This window comes from Narcine bancroftii, chromosome 6, assembly GCF_036971445.1.
Source record: "Narcine bancroftii isolate sNarBan1 chromosome 6, sNarBan1.hap1, whole genome shotgun sequence".
In the NCBI taxonomy this organism is placed as follows: Eukaryota; Metazoa; Chordata; class Chondrichthyes; order Torpediniformes; family Narcinidae; genus Narcine; species Narcine bancroftii.
Window position 1 is genome coordinate 241,224,448 of NC_091474.1, and position 14,441 is coordinate 241,238,888.

At 47.1% G+C, this 14,441-nt stretch overlaps 1 long non-coding RNA gene across 1 annotated transcript; it reads right to left on the reverse strand.

Annotated features, from left to right (window-relative positions):
- Positions 1-1,169: 1,169 nt before the first annotated feature.
- LOC138735566 (uncharacterized) lies at positions 1,170-13,461 on the reverse strand. Its single transcript, XR_011339778.1, has 3 exons — positions 13,267-13,461; positions 5,581-5,812; positions 1,170-1,814 (listed from the first exon to the last, which is right to left on the reverse strand). It is a non-coding gene; the product is annotated as an uncharacterized lncRNA (long non-coding RNA).
- Positions 13,462-14,441: the final 980 nt, after the last annotated feature.

Sequence of the window (14,441 nt, forward strand, 5' to 3'; positions counted from 1 at the left end):
GGGGTCCCAGTACAGATCCCTGTGGCACCCCACTGGTCACCGCCTGCCACTCAGAAAATGAGCCGTTTATCCCAACTCTCTGTCTTCTATCTGCCCCCAATCCCATGAGCCTTGATTTTGCATGCCAGTCGTTTATGTGGGACCTTATTGAAGGCCTTTTGGAAGTCCAGGTACACCACATCCACTGGCTCTCCCCCATCTATTTTACCTGTCACCATCGCAAAGAATTCCAATAGATTTGTCAAGCACGATTTACCTTTTGTAAATCCATGTTGACTCCGTCCGATCCCTTCTCTGCTAGTCATATGCTCCGCTATTACATCCTTAATAATGGATTCCATCATTTTGCCCACTACTGATGTAAGGCTCACCAGCCTATAATTCTCCGCTTTTTCTCTATCCCCCTTTTTAAATAGTGAGGTAACATTAGCTACCCTCCAATCCATGGGTACTGATCCTGAGTCTATCGAGTTCTGGAAAATAATTCTTAAAGCATCTGCTATCTGAATGGCCACTTCCTTGAGTACCCGAGGATGTAGATTATCAGACCCTTGGGATTTATCTGCCTTCAATCCCATCAATTTCCCCAAGACCATGTCCTTAGAGATACTGATTTCTTTCAGTTCCTCCCTTGCATTAGTCTCTGTGTTTCCCAACATCCTTGGGAGGTTATTTGTATCCTCTCTTGTGAAAACACAACTAAAGTAAGAATTTAATTGGTCTGCCATTTCCTTATTCCCCATTATATATTCCCCTGATTCCGACTGCAAGGGACCTACTCTGGATTTCACCAATCTTTTCCTCTTGACATATCTATAAAAGCTTTTGCAGTTGGTTTTTACAAGCTTACTTTCGTAATTTATTTTTGCTCTCTTGATTAATCCCTTTGTCCCCCTTTGCTGCATCTTGAACTGTTCCCAGTCTTTGGATTTGGTACTTTTTTTGGCCAATTGATATGCTCTCTCTTTGGACCTAATGCTCTCTCTAATTTCCCTTGTTATCCACGGTTGAGTCACCTTTTTTGGTTTATTTTTATGCCAAACCGGTATAAACGATTTCTGCAAATTCTCCATTAGATCTGTGAATGCTTTCCATTGTCTATCCACAGTCAACTCCCCCATAAACACCACCCAATCAATCTTACTCAACTCCCGTCTCATACCATCATAATTCCCTTTATTTAAATTCAGGACCTTAGTCTCAGTTTTAATTTCATCACTCTCCATGTCGAGTGAGAATTCGATCATATTGTGATCGCTCCTACCCAAAGGGCCTCGCACAACAAGATTGTTGATTAGCCCCTTATCGTTGCAAAATACCCAATCTAAAATGGCCTGCTCCCGAGTTGGTTCCTCGACATATTGGACTAGATAACATACATGACATCACATAAAACCCTGAGATTCTTTTTTGCAAGTGAGACAGGATTTCCACTAATTGGTAATGCAAAACAAAAGACTGTACATCTGTACATAGCATTAACATGTAAACAAATAAAGAACTGTATAGAGAAAATGAATATAAACCGATTGTGCAATACAGAGAAAAAAATCAATCAAGTGCACAAGTCAGAGTCCTTAAATGAGGCCCTGATAGTTTGTTGTTGAGGAGTCTGATGGTGGAGGGGGAGGAGCTGTTCCTGAACGTGGGGGTGCGAGTCTTGTGGCACCCACACTTCTATCCTGATTGCAGCAGCGAGAATAGAGCACGTTCTGGGTAGATCCTTGATAATTGCTGCTGCTCTCCGATGGCAGCATTCCCTGTAGATGTTCTCGATGGTGAGGAGGGCTTTGCTTGTGATGTCTTGGGTTGTCCTGGGAAGGAGTACAGACCAACAGAGAAAAGTTGATACTGTGGCGAGGTCGCTATGGCTACTGCTAGGTTACAGCCCTTGGTTATAGCCCTAAGGCTGTAGCTCAAATCCGCAGGAGAAGAAAGACACGTACACCAGCAGAGTGTGCTCGACACTGAGTTTATTCAGGGACAGCTTTTCCTTTTATAGTCAGCTCGGCCGCATCACCACTGGGGCGGACAAATAAGTCCATGAGGTCGGAGTAAGAACAGACCACTTGAACCATCCAATGGAAGGAAGCCCCAGTCGGAGAGTGATATCACGCAGGAACAGGCCCTTCGGCCCAACATGTCCATGCCAGCATGTGATCCTTCCAAGTTAGTCCCATTGACCTGCGTTTGGTCAATATCCCTCTAAACCAGTGGTTTTCTTTCCACTCACATACAGCTTTCTGTAATCCCTAGGCCATCAGTGCTCTATGATTAGTAAGGGATTGCTTAAAGTGGGATGTGGGTGGAAAGAAAAAGTTTGAAAATAACTTTTTTAATTGTCCCTCATTGACTCATTATGTGCACGGTTTCAGAACTCGCAAAGGAAATGGGCCAATGACAATTTTTCTCAAGCAATATATTTCAGTCACAATTGGGTCTGGAGCAGTGATTCTCAACCTTCCCTTCCCACCCACAGACCACCTTAAGCAATCCCTGACTAATTATAGAGTACTGATGGCATAGGGATTACTTAAGGTGGGATGTGAGTGGAGAGAAAAGGGTTGAGAACCACTGCTCTAGACCCAATTGTGACTGAAATATTTTGCTTGAGAAAAATTGTCATTAGCCCATTTCCTTTGGAGTTCTGAAACCCTGCACATAACGAGTCAATTAGGTACGATTACAACAGTGGTTTTCAAACTTTTTCTTTCCACCCACAAAACTCCTTAAGCAGTCCCTTACTCATCACAGAGCACCAATGGCAGAGGGATTACTTAAAGTGGGATGTAAGTGGAAAGAAAAATGTTGAGAACCACCACTGCTCTGAACCTCTCCAATCCATGTCCCTGTCCAAATTATCACCATTGTCCCCGCCTCGATCACTTCTTCCAGCAGCTGATTTCACACGCCCACCACCTTCTGTATGAAGAAGGTCCCCTTCAAATCTTTCCCCTCTCACTTAGACTGCCATCTCCTTTAATAAGTTTTAAATTTTGAGATACAGCACAGTAACAGCCCACAAGCCCACACTACTCAAATGCACCTGTGTAACCAATGAACCTACTAACCCTGTATCTCTTTGGAAGACAGGATGAATCCGAAGCATCCATAGGAAACCCATAAGGACACGGGGATAATGTAAAAGGCTCCTTAGAGACCGCGCTGGATATGAGCCCCTTTTCACAGCTAGGCATGATGCCTTATGAATCTTTCCTCTCTAACCTTCAACATGTGCCTTCTGGATTTCAACTCCCATCCCCTTTAAAAACTCCCCCCACCCCCAATTTCAACCTATGTACCCTGGTTTTAGACTCTCCTACCCTAGGTTAAAAGAATGTGATCTTCCACCTTATCTACATCCTCTTGTGATTTTAAAATATGATAACTTAAGTTAGGTAAATTATTGGTTATTATTTTACACTGGTGCTTTGAGATGTTCTGAAGAGGGGAAGGTTCTTCTGTTTCTTCAACAGGCTACACTGCATTCCAATCACAGAAAGATCTGTGTTGTCATCCGATTGCTCAAGCATGGCCCGACGAAACAGTGTTCTCCGGACCTCGGTGCAAAACACGATGACACACAACCAGATATAACACACTTACAGACAAATAATACATATGTAGGACAAGTATTTTATCTATAAAAATAAATAGCTAAATATTGTATTGTACACATGAGAATTTCGAATAGTGAATGTGAGCAGTTCCTTTGGTCGATCAGTATTCTCACTCCAATGAACTGCCTGCCGTTTTGGAAGACTCCCTGGTGGGAGCCGTCTTCGCATCGACGGGAGTAACATCTGGGTCTGGACTCACAAACTGTGGGAACTCTGGACGGCAGAGATGGGAGGCTCAGACATGGCAGGAAGTCATGCTGCAGAGGGTAGGAGGGGTTGTCAATTTTTGAAATGTAGACACGCAGCGTGGTAACAGGCCCTTTGGGCCCACGAGCCCGTGCCACCCAGTTGTACCCGAATGGCCTGCAGCCCTGGTACATTTCTGAAAGGTGGGAGGAAACTGGAGCACCCGGAGGAAATCCTCGCAAACATGGAGGGAGCGTACAAGCTCCGTACAGACAGTGCGGGATGCGAACCCTGGTCACTGGTGCTATAACAGTGTTGCACTAACCGCTACAGTATCCGTGCATCTCCTCTGTTAACCGTGTCACCCCCTACACTAGCCGTGCCTGTCCTATGTTGGCCGACTCCTGCTCTTATTTCTGATGTTCTAGTCACAGTGCCTGGTTCGAATATTCTGCTGGCTTGTAAGGAGTTTGTAGTTTTTCCCGATGACCTGTATGTTTCTTCTGGACGCTCCGGTTCCCTCCCACATGTTACAGGATCATGAAGAACGGATGGGGTGAATGTACAGAGTCTTTTACCCCCGAGAAGTGGGATCGGTAACCAGAGGTGAGAGGTTTAAGGTGGGGTGGGGGGTGGGGGAAAGATTTAACAGGAACCTGAGGGATTTCTTTTTTTAACACAAAGGGTGCTGGGGGTATGGAACGGGCTGTCAGAGGAGGTGACTGAGGCAGCTTTGCAACGTTTAAGATAAAAATTGGACGGACACATGGATAGGATGGGTTTAGAGGGAACGCCAGGCAGGTGGGAGACATTTTGGTCGGAATGGGCAGGTTAGGTGAAAGGACCGGTGTCCAAGCTGTGTGACTCCAATTAAGGGTAGTGGAAAAGAGGTAAGTCGGTGGAGCCGAGTCTGCGGCCATGTTGAATAGTGGAGCAGGTGCGGTGGGCCGAATGGCCATCTCCTGCTCCCGTTCCTCGCGTTCAATGGGCGGCAGAGTGGCCCGGTTAGTGGAGATTCTGCCTGCTCTGTCTCCAGAGATCTGGATTCGATCCCAGCCCTGATCCATCCTGGAACTTGCAGTCGAGTCTCGGAGACAAGGCCAGGCTAACTTCTGAATTAACAGGGGTCCCTCCCACCAACACCAACCCCCCCCCAACTATCCCCACCCCCCTCTCCTCAACGTTGAACTTCCCGTGTGACGGCAAGTCGGAACTTTATTTACCACGGATTATGTAAGCAAGGAATATAATTCCCAGTGGGATGCCTTAATCTCCGGCAAAGGGCTGTTCCATTCAAATCTCTTCTTTTTTCCCATCGCATCTGGTCCCAGCGACGTTTATTTTGTAAAGGAGAAAAGAAAACAGATGTACTGTCCTGGGATGTGGGAGCCAAAATCTTCGTAAGACTGCTGGAAGGATTTGTTTATCGGGGTGGTTTGAGTTCAAGCATAGCCCGAGACAGCCATGTTATGGGTCTGGTCTGGTCCCCCTATCTCTAACCTCCAGTTTTTTGTGATCTCTCAAAAAATCAAATGTACCGACCTCCACTTCAAATGCATCTAATGACCTGGCCTTCGCAACGCTCTGAAGCAGAGGGTTACTAAGATTCACCTCTCATGAAGCTCCTGTACTGTTTAACTCTGCATAACCCAGTAGAACCATATCCTGCACCATGCACTACAGCCCACGATGTTGGACCAGCCTGTGTAGACCCACTCAACAACAATCCTTCCCCACCTTCAACCCATAGCCCCTTGTTTATCTACAGGCTTACCGTGGAGAACACTGACTGGTTGCATCACCGCCTGGGTACGGAGGTGCCAACGTGTAGGACAGGAAAGAAACTCCAGAGAGTTGTCAGCCTGGTCAGTCTCATAGCGGGCATCAGCCTTCATTCCATCGAGGACCCCCTACAGGAGGCGATGTCCTCAAGGGTCACCTAGGCCACTCGCTACCGTCGGAAAGCAGGTACAGGAGCCTGAAGACGGGCACTCAGCGGAATAATCCTGAATGAACAATGAACCACGGACATTGCCTTACTTTGAATTTTTTGGCACTATCTATTTATTTTGAATTGTAATTTATAGCAATATTTGCATTCTAATGCTGCAGTGAAACAATGAATTTCATGGTGTTTGTCACAATTGTGGTGTTTCTCCACCGCTGACTGCAGGGGGCGACCTGTGTACCTGCAGGAAGATCACTGGAGGACAAGGCAACACCTGGCCAGCTGTCAATCACCCTCCGGGATATAAGCTACATCCGGCTCCTCGAGGTCAGTCTCAGAGCCAGCACAGCTACTCTCACAGCCAGCCCTGTGGAAGTTTGTGCGGAATAAAGCCTGTTGAACAGACTTTACGTTTTGTGTCTGCTTTTCTGCTCGATAGCGCATCACAACAATAAATTCTGATTCTAATTGATTCTGATTCTGATTCTTACATCCATTTTGCCTGTCAAAGAGTCTTCTGAATGTCCCCATTATACCAGCCTCCACCACTATCCCCGGCAATGCAATCCAGCCACTCTCTGAGTGCAAGAAACCTTCCTCTGACAGCTTTGGGAAGCACGGGTAACCTAGTAGTAAGTACAATGTTGTTACAGCACCAGCGACTGGGGTGTGAATCGGTGTCCCGAAGGGGTTTGTACGTTCTTCCCCATGTCTGCGTGCGTTTCCAGTTTCTTCGTACGGGGCTTACAAGTTCAATGAGGTAATTAGACAGCATAGGCTTGTGGGCCGGAAGGGCCTATCACCATGCTGTATGTCTAAATTTAAATAGAAAAAAAATTAAATGGCCCTTAAAATTTCCTCCCCTCACCTTAAACAGATGTCCTTTGGTATTTACTTTTACTACAGGAGAACCCCAAGGCATTTTATACGTATGTGAAGAACAGGAGGATGACAAGAGTGAAGGTGGGGCCACTAAAAGATAAAGGAGACAACATTTGCCTGGAGGCAGAGGAGGTTGCGGAGGCGCTAAATGAATACTTTGCTTCAGTATTCACAAGAGAAAAGGACCTTGATCGGAGTGAGGTCGGATTAGAACAGGCCCTGTGTGCTGGACAATGTGGAGGTTAAAGAAGTGGAAGTGTTGGATCTTCTTACAAACAACAAGGCTGATAAATCCCCTGGGGCCGGACGTGATATACCCAGGCTGCTGTGGGAAGTGAGGGAAGAGATAGCTAGGGCAGAAGCCATGATCTTTGAATCCTGTATGTAGTCCCCTTATTTAAAAAAGGTAATAGGGAGAATCCTGGGAAATCTAGACTGGTGAGTCTTACGTCAGTGGGGTGCAAACTATTGGAGAGGATTCTTAAGGACAGGATCTATGAACATTTGGAGAAATATAGTCTACTCAAGGATAGTCAGCATGTGAATAGTGGGTGCCTGGAGACATTATGGACACGAGTCTAAGATTGTCTAAACATCAAATTCAATTTGTGACAGTCGTCTTGAAGGTGGCCAGAAAATGCAATCCCTCATTAGTCACAGAGCAACAATGGCCTAGGGATTGCTTAAAGTGGGATGTGGGTGGAAAGAAAAAGTTTGAAAACCACTATTTTAATTGTCCCTCATTGACTCGTTATGTGCACAGTTTCAGAACTCCAAAGGAAATGGGCCAGTGACATTTTTTCTCAAACAAAATATTTCAGTAACAATTAGGTCTAGAGAAGTGATTCTCAACCTTCCCTTCCCACTCACATCCCACCTTAAGCAATCCCTACTAATCACAGAGTACTGATGGCCTAGGGAATACTTAAAGTAGTATGTGAGTGGAAAGAAAAAGGTTGAGGACCACTGGTGTAGATGTTTGTCTGCACGTGAGTTACGTCTGGTTGTGTGCCTGCGTGTTTTGTACTGAGGACTGGAGAACGCTGTTTCATCAGGTGCAATCAGTAACAATAAACTTGACTATTACACCGAGAGTGGTGGGTGCCGGAACGGGCTACCAGGGGTAATGGTGGAAGCAGAGACCATAGTAGTATTTAAGAGGCTTAAACGCATTAAGATAGGTATAGTGTGTGAGTGTGAAGGAGATGGAGGGATATGGGGCAGGCGCAAGCAGCAGAGCTTTCGTTTAACTTGTTCAGCACAGAGATGCGGGCCAAAGGGTCTTTTCCTACACTGAATTGACCAATGCTGAGGTAGAAGGGTTCAAATTCCCTCGTCAGACCTTACTTGCTGATCAGTGTTGGGACTCTCTGAGGGACGGGCACTCAGCTATTTTCTCTTTCACAAGGTCAGAATTGCCTAGTTCCTTGTACCAGGAAGTTGATAGTATTCTCTCTATTTGAACAGCTGAGCTGACTTGACATAACACCACTCCCAGAATACTTTGACAAGACTAACACAGTTCAAACACGTTGCAGTGGGACTCAAGCATGTCATATTTTCTGCACTAGCGTGCACAATGCCACAGGACACTCCAGCACAGTGCAGGCCCTTCAGCCCACAATGTCGTGCCCACCTTATGTAAGACTACAATCCAACAATCCAATCCTTCCCTCCCTCATGGCCATTACCCTCTATTTTTCTTACACCCGTGTGCCTGTCCAAGTGCAATGGGGTCATTAAACCTGCCTCTACCACCAACCCCCGCGGTGCAATCCAGGCACCCACCACTCTCTGTGTTAAAAATAATTACCTCTGGTATCTCTCCCAGAAACTTTCCTCCCCTCGCCTTAAACAGATATCCTCTGGGATTTGCTATTGTCGACCCCATGAAAAATGTCCTGGCTGTCCACCCTATCTATACCTCTCATCATTTTATACCCCCTCTTCAGATTCAGTCACCTCTTCCTTCATCACTCCAAAGAGCTCTTCCAAAATCCATATGCAGTGTTCTCCAATCCAGACATTATCCTGGTAAAAAGGTAGATTCATTTTACCTTAAGGAAATTTTATATCTTAATGATATAACATGTGATGATTACGTGTTGTGTATGTGTGTGCACCGCGGCCCAGAGAAACACTGTTTCAAATTTAGACATACAGCACTTTAACAGGATCTTTCGGCCCACGAGCCCGTGCCGCCCAATCGACCTATGTTCCGAATGGTGGGAGGAAACCGGAGCCCCCCCCCCTCCCCCGGGGAAAACTCCCACAGATACAGGGAGAACATGAATACTTCTTACAGTCAGCACAGGATTCTAAAACTAGTCCTGATCGCAGGCGCCACAACAGCGCTGCGTCAACCGTGCTGCCCTCTGGTTGTTTTTTTGTACTGACTGGCGATAACGAACTTGAACCATGCACAGCCTCCTTGAACACGCGACGTCAGCCTGAGGGGAAAACGGTGAGCTTCCTGCACCTGACTGCCTCGTCTCTGTTCGTGATGCTGTGCAGGTGTACAGTCTGCACGGAGGCCTGGTGTGAGTGACAGGGTTAAACAGACTGGGCGCAGTCTCCACTCCACTGGGGTTGTGTCTCGCTGTTTATAGCTTGGAAAGAACTGCAAGATGCAAATTGGGCATTGGTTCCTTGCCAGCAGTGCTTTTGAAAGGCCAGCATTCCTTGTTAGGGACAGCAGACAATTAAAGGAAATTATAAACTCATGACAGCAGCACGAGGTGTGACTGAGTCAAATGTCACTGAACAGGGGTCTGGTTACAAAGGCCAAGGAGAGAGGGAGGAGAGAGTGGAAGGGAGAGAGGCATACAGTGAAAGAGTTGTGGGAGAGCAGAGACAGACATGGGAGAGAGATATGGAAGAGGGAGAGAGAGAGAGGGGAAAGAGAGGTTGAGAGAGAAAGAGAGAGGAGACAGGACAGAGACATGGTAGAATGAGAGTGATGGGAGAAAGAGAGTGAGGGGAGAAAGAGAATGGAGACTGATTACATTTACAGAGAACACTGCACCGGAGGGCAGCAGCAATCATCAAGCCACTCAGTGCACGCTCTGTTCTTGCTGCTGCCACCAGGAAAAAGGTGTAGGTGCCACAAGACTCACACCACCAGGTTCAGGAAGAGCTGCTGCCCCGCCACCATCAGACTCCTCAGCGACAAACTCAGTCAGGGACTCATTTAAAGACTCTGACTTGTGCACTTTATTGACTTTCTTTTTTATTCTCTGTATTGCAGTCAGTTTGTTTACATTTGTTTTCTGTTAGCATTTCTTTATTTGTTTGCATGTTTACGCTGTGCACAATTTTTTTTATTGCAGTGCCAATTAGAGGTAATTCTGCTGCGCCTTCAGGGAAAAGGATCTCAGGGTTGTATGTGGTGTCTGAGCAGAGGAGATGGGAGAGAGGAGGAGAAGGAGAAAGGAGAGAGAGAAAGTGAGGGAAGGTTTAGTTTGGCACAGTGGTTAGCACCGACACGGAGGGCCAAAGGGCCTGCTCCTGTGCTGCTCTATTCGATGTGTGATGGAAATGAGAACGTGAGAGAATGGGAGAAGTGTTAATGATCGAGGAAAAAGGAAAGGAATGAGCGATAAATGAAGTAACATGGGTTGATGAGAGAGAGAGAGAGACAGAATGAAAGAGAGGGAGAGACAAAACAGGGAAAAGAGTGAATGACTGGGGGAAGGAAAAAGAGAAAGGTGAGAAAAGAGTAAAGGTGAATGAGAAAAAGAGTTGATTGAGAAAGGAAATGACCAGTGGAAGAGATAAACCAAAGAATGAGAGACAAAGAAAGAAAAAGAGATAATATTGGAGGTGAATCATCCCATCACCCAGTGTTTTCAAGGAACCTTTGATTCATTCTGAGGTTTGATCTGCTAAGTGCGGGTGTTGCACTGGGGACGAGGTTCCAACCATCTTCTCAGGCCCAACCCAGCTTTCGTTGGCATAGCATTTCACAGCACCACCAACTGGGATCGGGGTTCAAATCCGGCACTGTCTGTCAGGAGTTTGGACATTGGGCGGCATGGGTTCGTGGGCTGAAAGGCCATGTTACCGTGCTAAAAAAATTGGGTGACACAGCGTAGTGGTTAGCGCCAGTGATCGGGTGCGGGGTTCAAATCCAACATTGACTGTAAGGAGTTTGCATGTTCTCCCGTTTCTGCGTGGCTTTCCACTTGATGCTCCGGTTTCCTCCCACCCTTCAAAACGTACTGGCATTTGTAAGTCAATTGGATGTAATTGGGTGGTACGGGGCTCGTGGGCTGGAAGGGCCCGTCACTGCGCTGTACTGCATGTATGCCAAATGTATAAATTTATGGAGCCTTCACTGCATCAGGCCAGAGTTATGATGAGTGCTTTATTGAGGGTGGTGACAAGAGAAGTTAATTCATGTCTTTACAACAGCTTTGGTCATCCTTCATTTGCAAAAAAAACCAAAAAGTTCACACTGAGCTTTTAAGGACCATGACTCACTGGGTATAGAACATAGAAATCGACAGCACAACCCTTCGGCCCACAGTGCTGTGCTGATCCAATAACCTACTCTAACAACTGCCCAGAATTTCCCTACTGCCTAGCCCTCCCTCTTTCTCAGTTCAACGTACCTATCGAATGGACTAATAAAAGACCCTATTGTCCCCGCCGCCACCACCATTGCTGGCAGTGTAATCCATGGACCCATCTACCTCTTCCATCCACCCTGTCCTTACTCCCAAGCACCTTAAAACCATGCCCCCTGGTGTTACCCATTTCAGCCCTGGGGGAAAACCTCTGGCCGTCCACATGATCAATGCCTCTTGTCATCTTGTATCTCATCCTCTGTCACTCCAAGGAGAAAAGACCAAGTTCATTCAATCCATCCTCATGGAATTGAGCTGACAGATTTGCTTATTGTCCTATCTACTGAGAGGTAGTGGGAAGCTTTGTTTTGTGAGCTATTGAGGCAAGATAGCCCATACTACAGGGTGCAATGACCGGGAGAAAAAGTTAAATTAATGCAATGCAAGGGCATGAGATGGATATACTTGACTTCATAAGTCGAGGCACTGAGTGTTAAAGAGCGAGTTAAAAAAAAGAAACGGTGGCCCTACAGTGCTATTGCAGAACTGGGAGAGAGGGGAGCGGAGATACAGTGATGCTCTGCAGGGTCCTGCCGCCTGGTACTGATAACGACGGCTCCACGCAGCCTTTAAACGCCATGGTAATCGAGGCTGATGGTGGGGTTTTTTTTGTCTTGCCACCACAGGTTGCAGAACAGCGGGCCATGAGGGGGAGGCAGCAAGTGCAGTGCACCAGAAACGGGGAGAACCCCCCCCGCCCCACTGTTGAGAAGGGGGAGGATGGGAGAGTGACCACGATGGGGGGGTGGGTGCTCAGCAGCTGAACAAGCCACGGAGGCTGTGGACTGTTAGTGAAATACGGTCAGAGGACTCACACAGTCAACGACTCTGAAAGGATTCTCTTTTGCTTCTCTTATTGTTTGAGGCACCGGGCAATGCTCATGGTGACTTTTCATTTGCTTGCACCAGGCCAACATTGAAGTAAGTCACGTATATTACATTTTTAATGCATAATTACATGACAATAAATGAAACCTTGAACTTGTACAAAACTTTGGTCTGCCTGGACTTAGGGCATTGCCTGTAAGTCCTGTCACCCCATTTCGGCAGGGATAGTGGAGTCTTTGGAAAGGGAACAGAAGAGGTTTACCCGGGCTGAGAGGGTGTGAACAATGGGGAGAGGTTGGACAAACTGGAGTGCTCTCCCTGGAGTGTCGGAGGCTGAGGGGAGATCTGATCGAGGGGTGCACAAATCTTGACGGAGTGGGGCAGTCGGAATCTTCTTCCCAAGGTGAGCGTGTCACGGGACGTAACGTCGGATGAAGGGCAGGCAGTAAGGCTAGGTCGAACCCTCGCTGCCTGGGCGCATAATGAGCCAACCGACCCGGAGATTCCCCGGGCGACTCATCCCCTTCCTCACCGGGTGGTCAAAGAGCAGGGGGCGTGGATCTGAAATATAGCCAGACAGAACTTGAGGAACAGCCCCTTCAGAAATTCCACTAGAGGCTGCAATCTCTCACACTCTGTGTATACATGGTGCATCATTTCCTCCCGGCTGCAGAAACTACAGGCGGTCGGGGTGTCAGTAAAACCGACTTAAATATCTGTTACTCGGTACAACTCGGTGCAACATTTTCCACCCCAGGTCTCCAATGTAACAGGGAAGGACTCCCTTGTAAAGAGACCTCGACTGAGGACTGATTCGAGTTGTGGCTGACTAACGGAGTACCAATATCACCACACATTCCCTCCCTCTGACGTTGCACGATCTGTTGAATTCCTCCCGCGACTCATGTTTGACGCCTGGATCATTGTCTGCTCAGGGAAGGAGCTCTGGAGCCCTTGTATGGTCCAACCCCACCCCTGTTGTCTATCGATCTATCTCTCTATCTCTATCTCTAACCATCTCTCTCTCTCTATCTAACTGTCTCTCTCTTTATCTGTCTCTCTCACTATCTATTTAACTGTCTGTCCATCTATCTATTTATTCAATCAGTGACAACATGGTAGAAGCAGATTCTGGACATTGTGCAGCCATGTTACACTCAATTAACCCACTCACCCCATATGTCTTCAGAACAGGAGAGGAAAGCTGAGTCCCCAGAGAAACCCCATGCAGGAAACGGGGAGAGCAGACAGCGTCGGATTCGATCCTGGGTCGCTGGTGTTTTAATAATATTGCGCTAACCTCTACAGTCACCGTCCCGGTGGTGAAAAAGCCCACTCGGGCAGGAACTGTGAGTAAAACACACCCCAAATGGCGAGCAAAGTGAAAGGAAAGACTCCTTTGGGTTGGAACGCCTTATACTGTGGTGATATGTAATTATACCACTAGGTCACCAGGGGGCATCCCGGTGACCTTGTCTATAAAGCAGTCCAGAGCTAAGTCTAGTCTTCCAGGTTCGTCTTGCAGAGAGACAAGGCCTCTTAGTGTAAATATTAGTTTATTAAAGCTGTCTTATACTCGCACTGCTGGTGTGGTTATTGTCAGTACAGATACCACAATGAAGGGCTCATGCCCGAAACGTCGGTTATGTACTTTTCTACATAAAAACCTGCTGAGTTTCTCCAGTATTTTTGTGTTTTTACTTCTACAGATTTTCGTGTTTTGCTTTTGGGTTGGAACTCCTGTTGTGTAACCTTGCTATTGACTGTGCTCTCCTGATAAACCACCTGCCCCACATCTGTCCTTGTTATCTTCTCACACAGGCCCAGACAGTCCGACATGAACAGTTTGTCTTGGCTGGCAGGATTTATCATATCTGCTGTTCCCTTGCGAATTGTAAATTGTCCTTCGATTGTCATAACACAGGACCCAAGGCGTCAGAGATGCAGTTCCACAATTGTCCATCCTTCTCCGGAGTTGCTGTTTAACCCTTGACGGATCGGGAGGGTATCTCCTCTGCATCTCTAACCTGCGGCCCAGTGCTTTGCTGTTGGGGGGGAGGGGAGCGGTGGTGGTGGAGGGGTGTTGGGAGGTTGTGATGAGCTTGGGAAGAGTCCCAAAGGGGAATCAAGGGAATGAGCAGGAGGTACTGAAGAGCGAACCAGGATGCACCTCATCTCTCCCGGTCCTCTCGTGGACCGAACACCATTTCAGTGAGAACATCACTGCAATCGGTCTCCCTTTCTTCTATTGGTGACATTCACCAGGAGCATTGCTCAAAGAATTATTGAGGACCCTTTCCATCTGTCACATGGGACCTGTGACTCACCACCACCAGGAAAGAGATATAG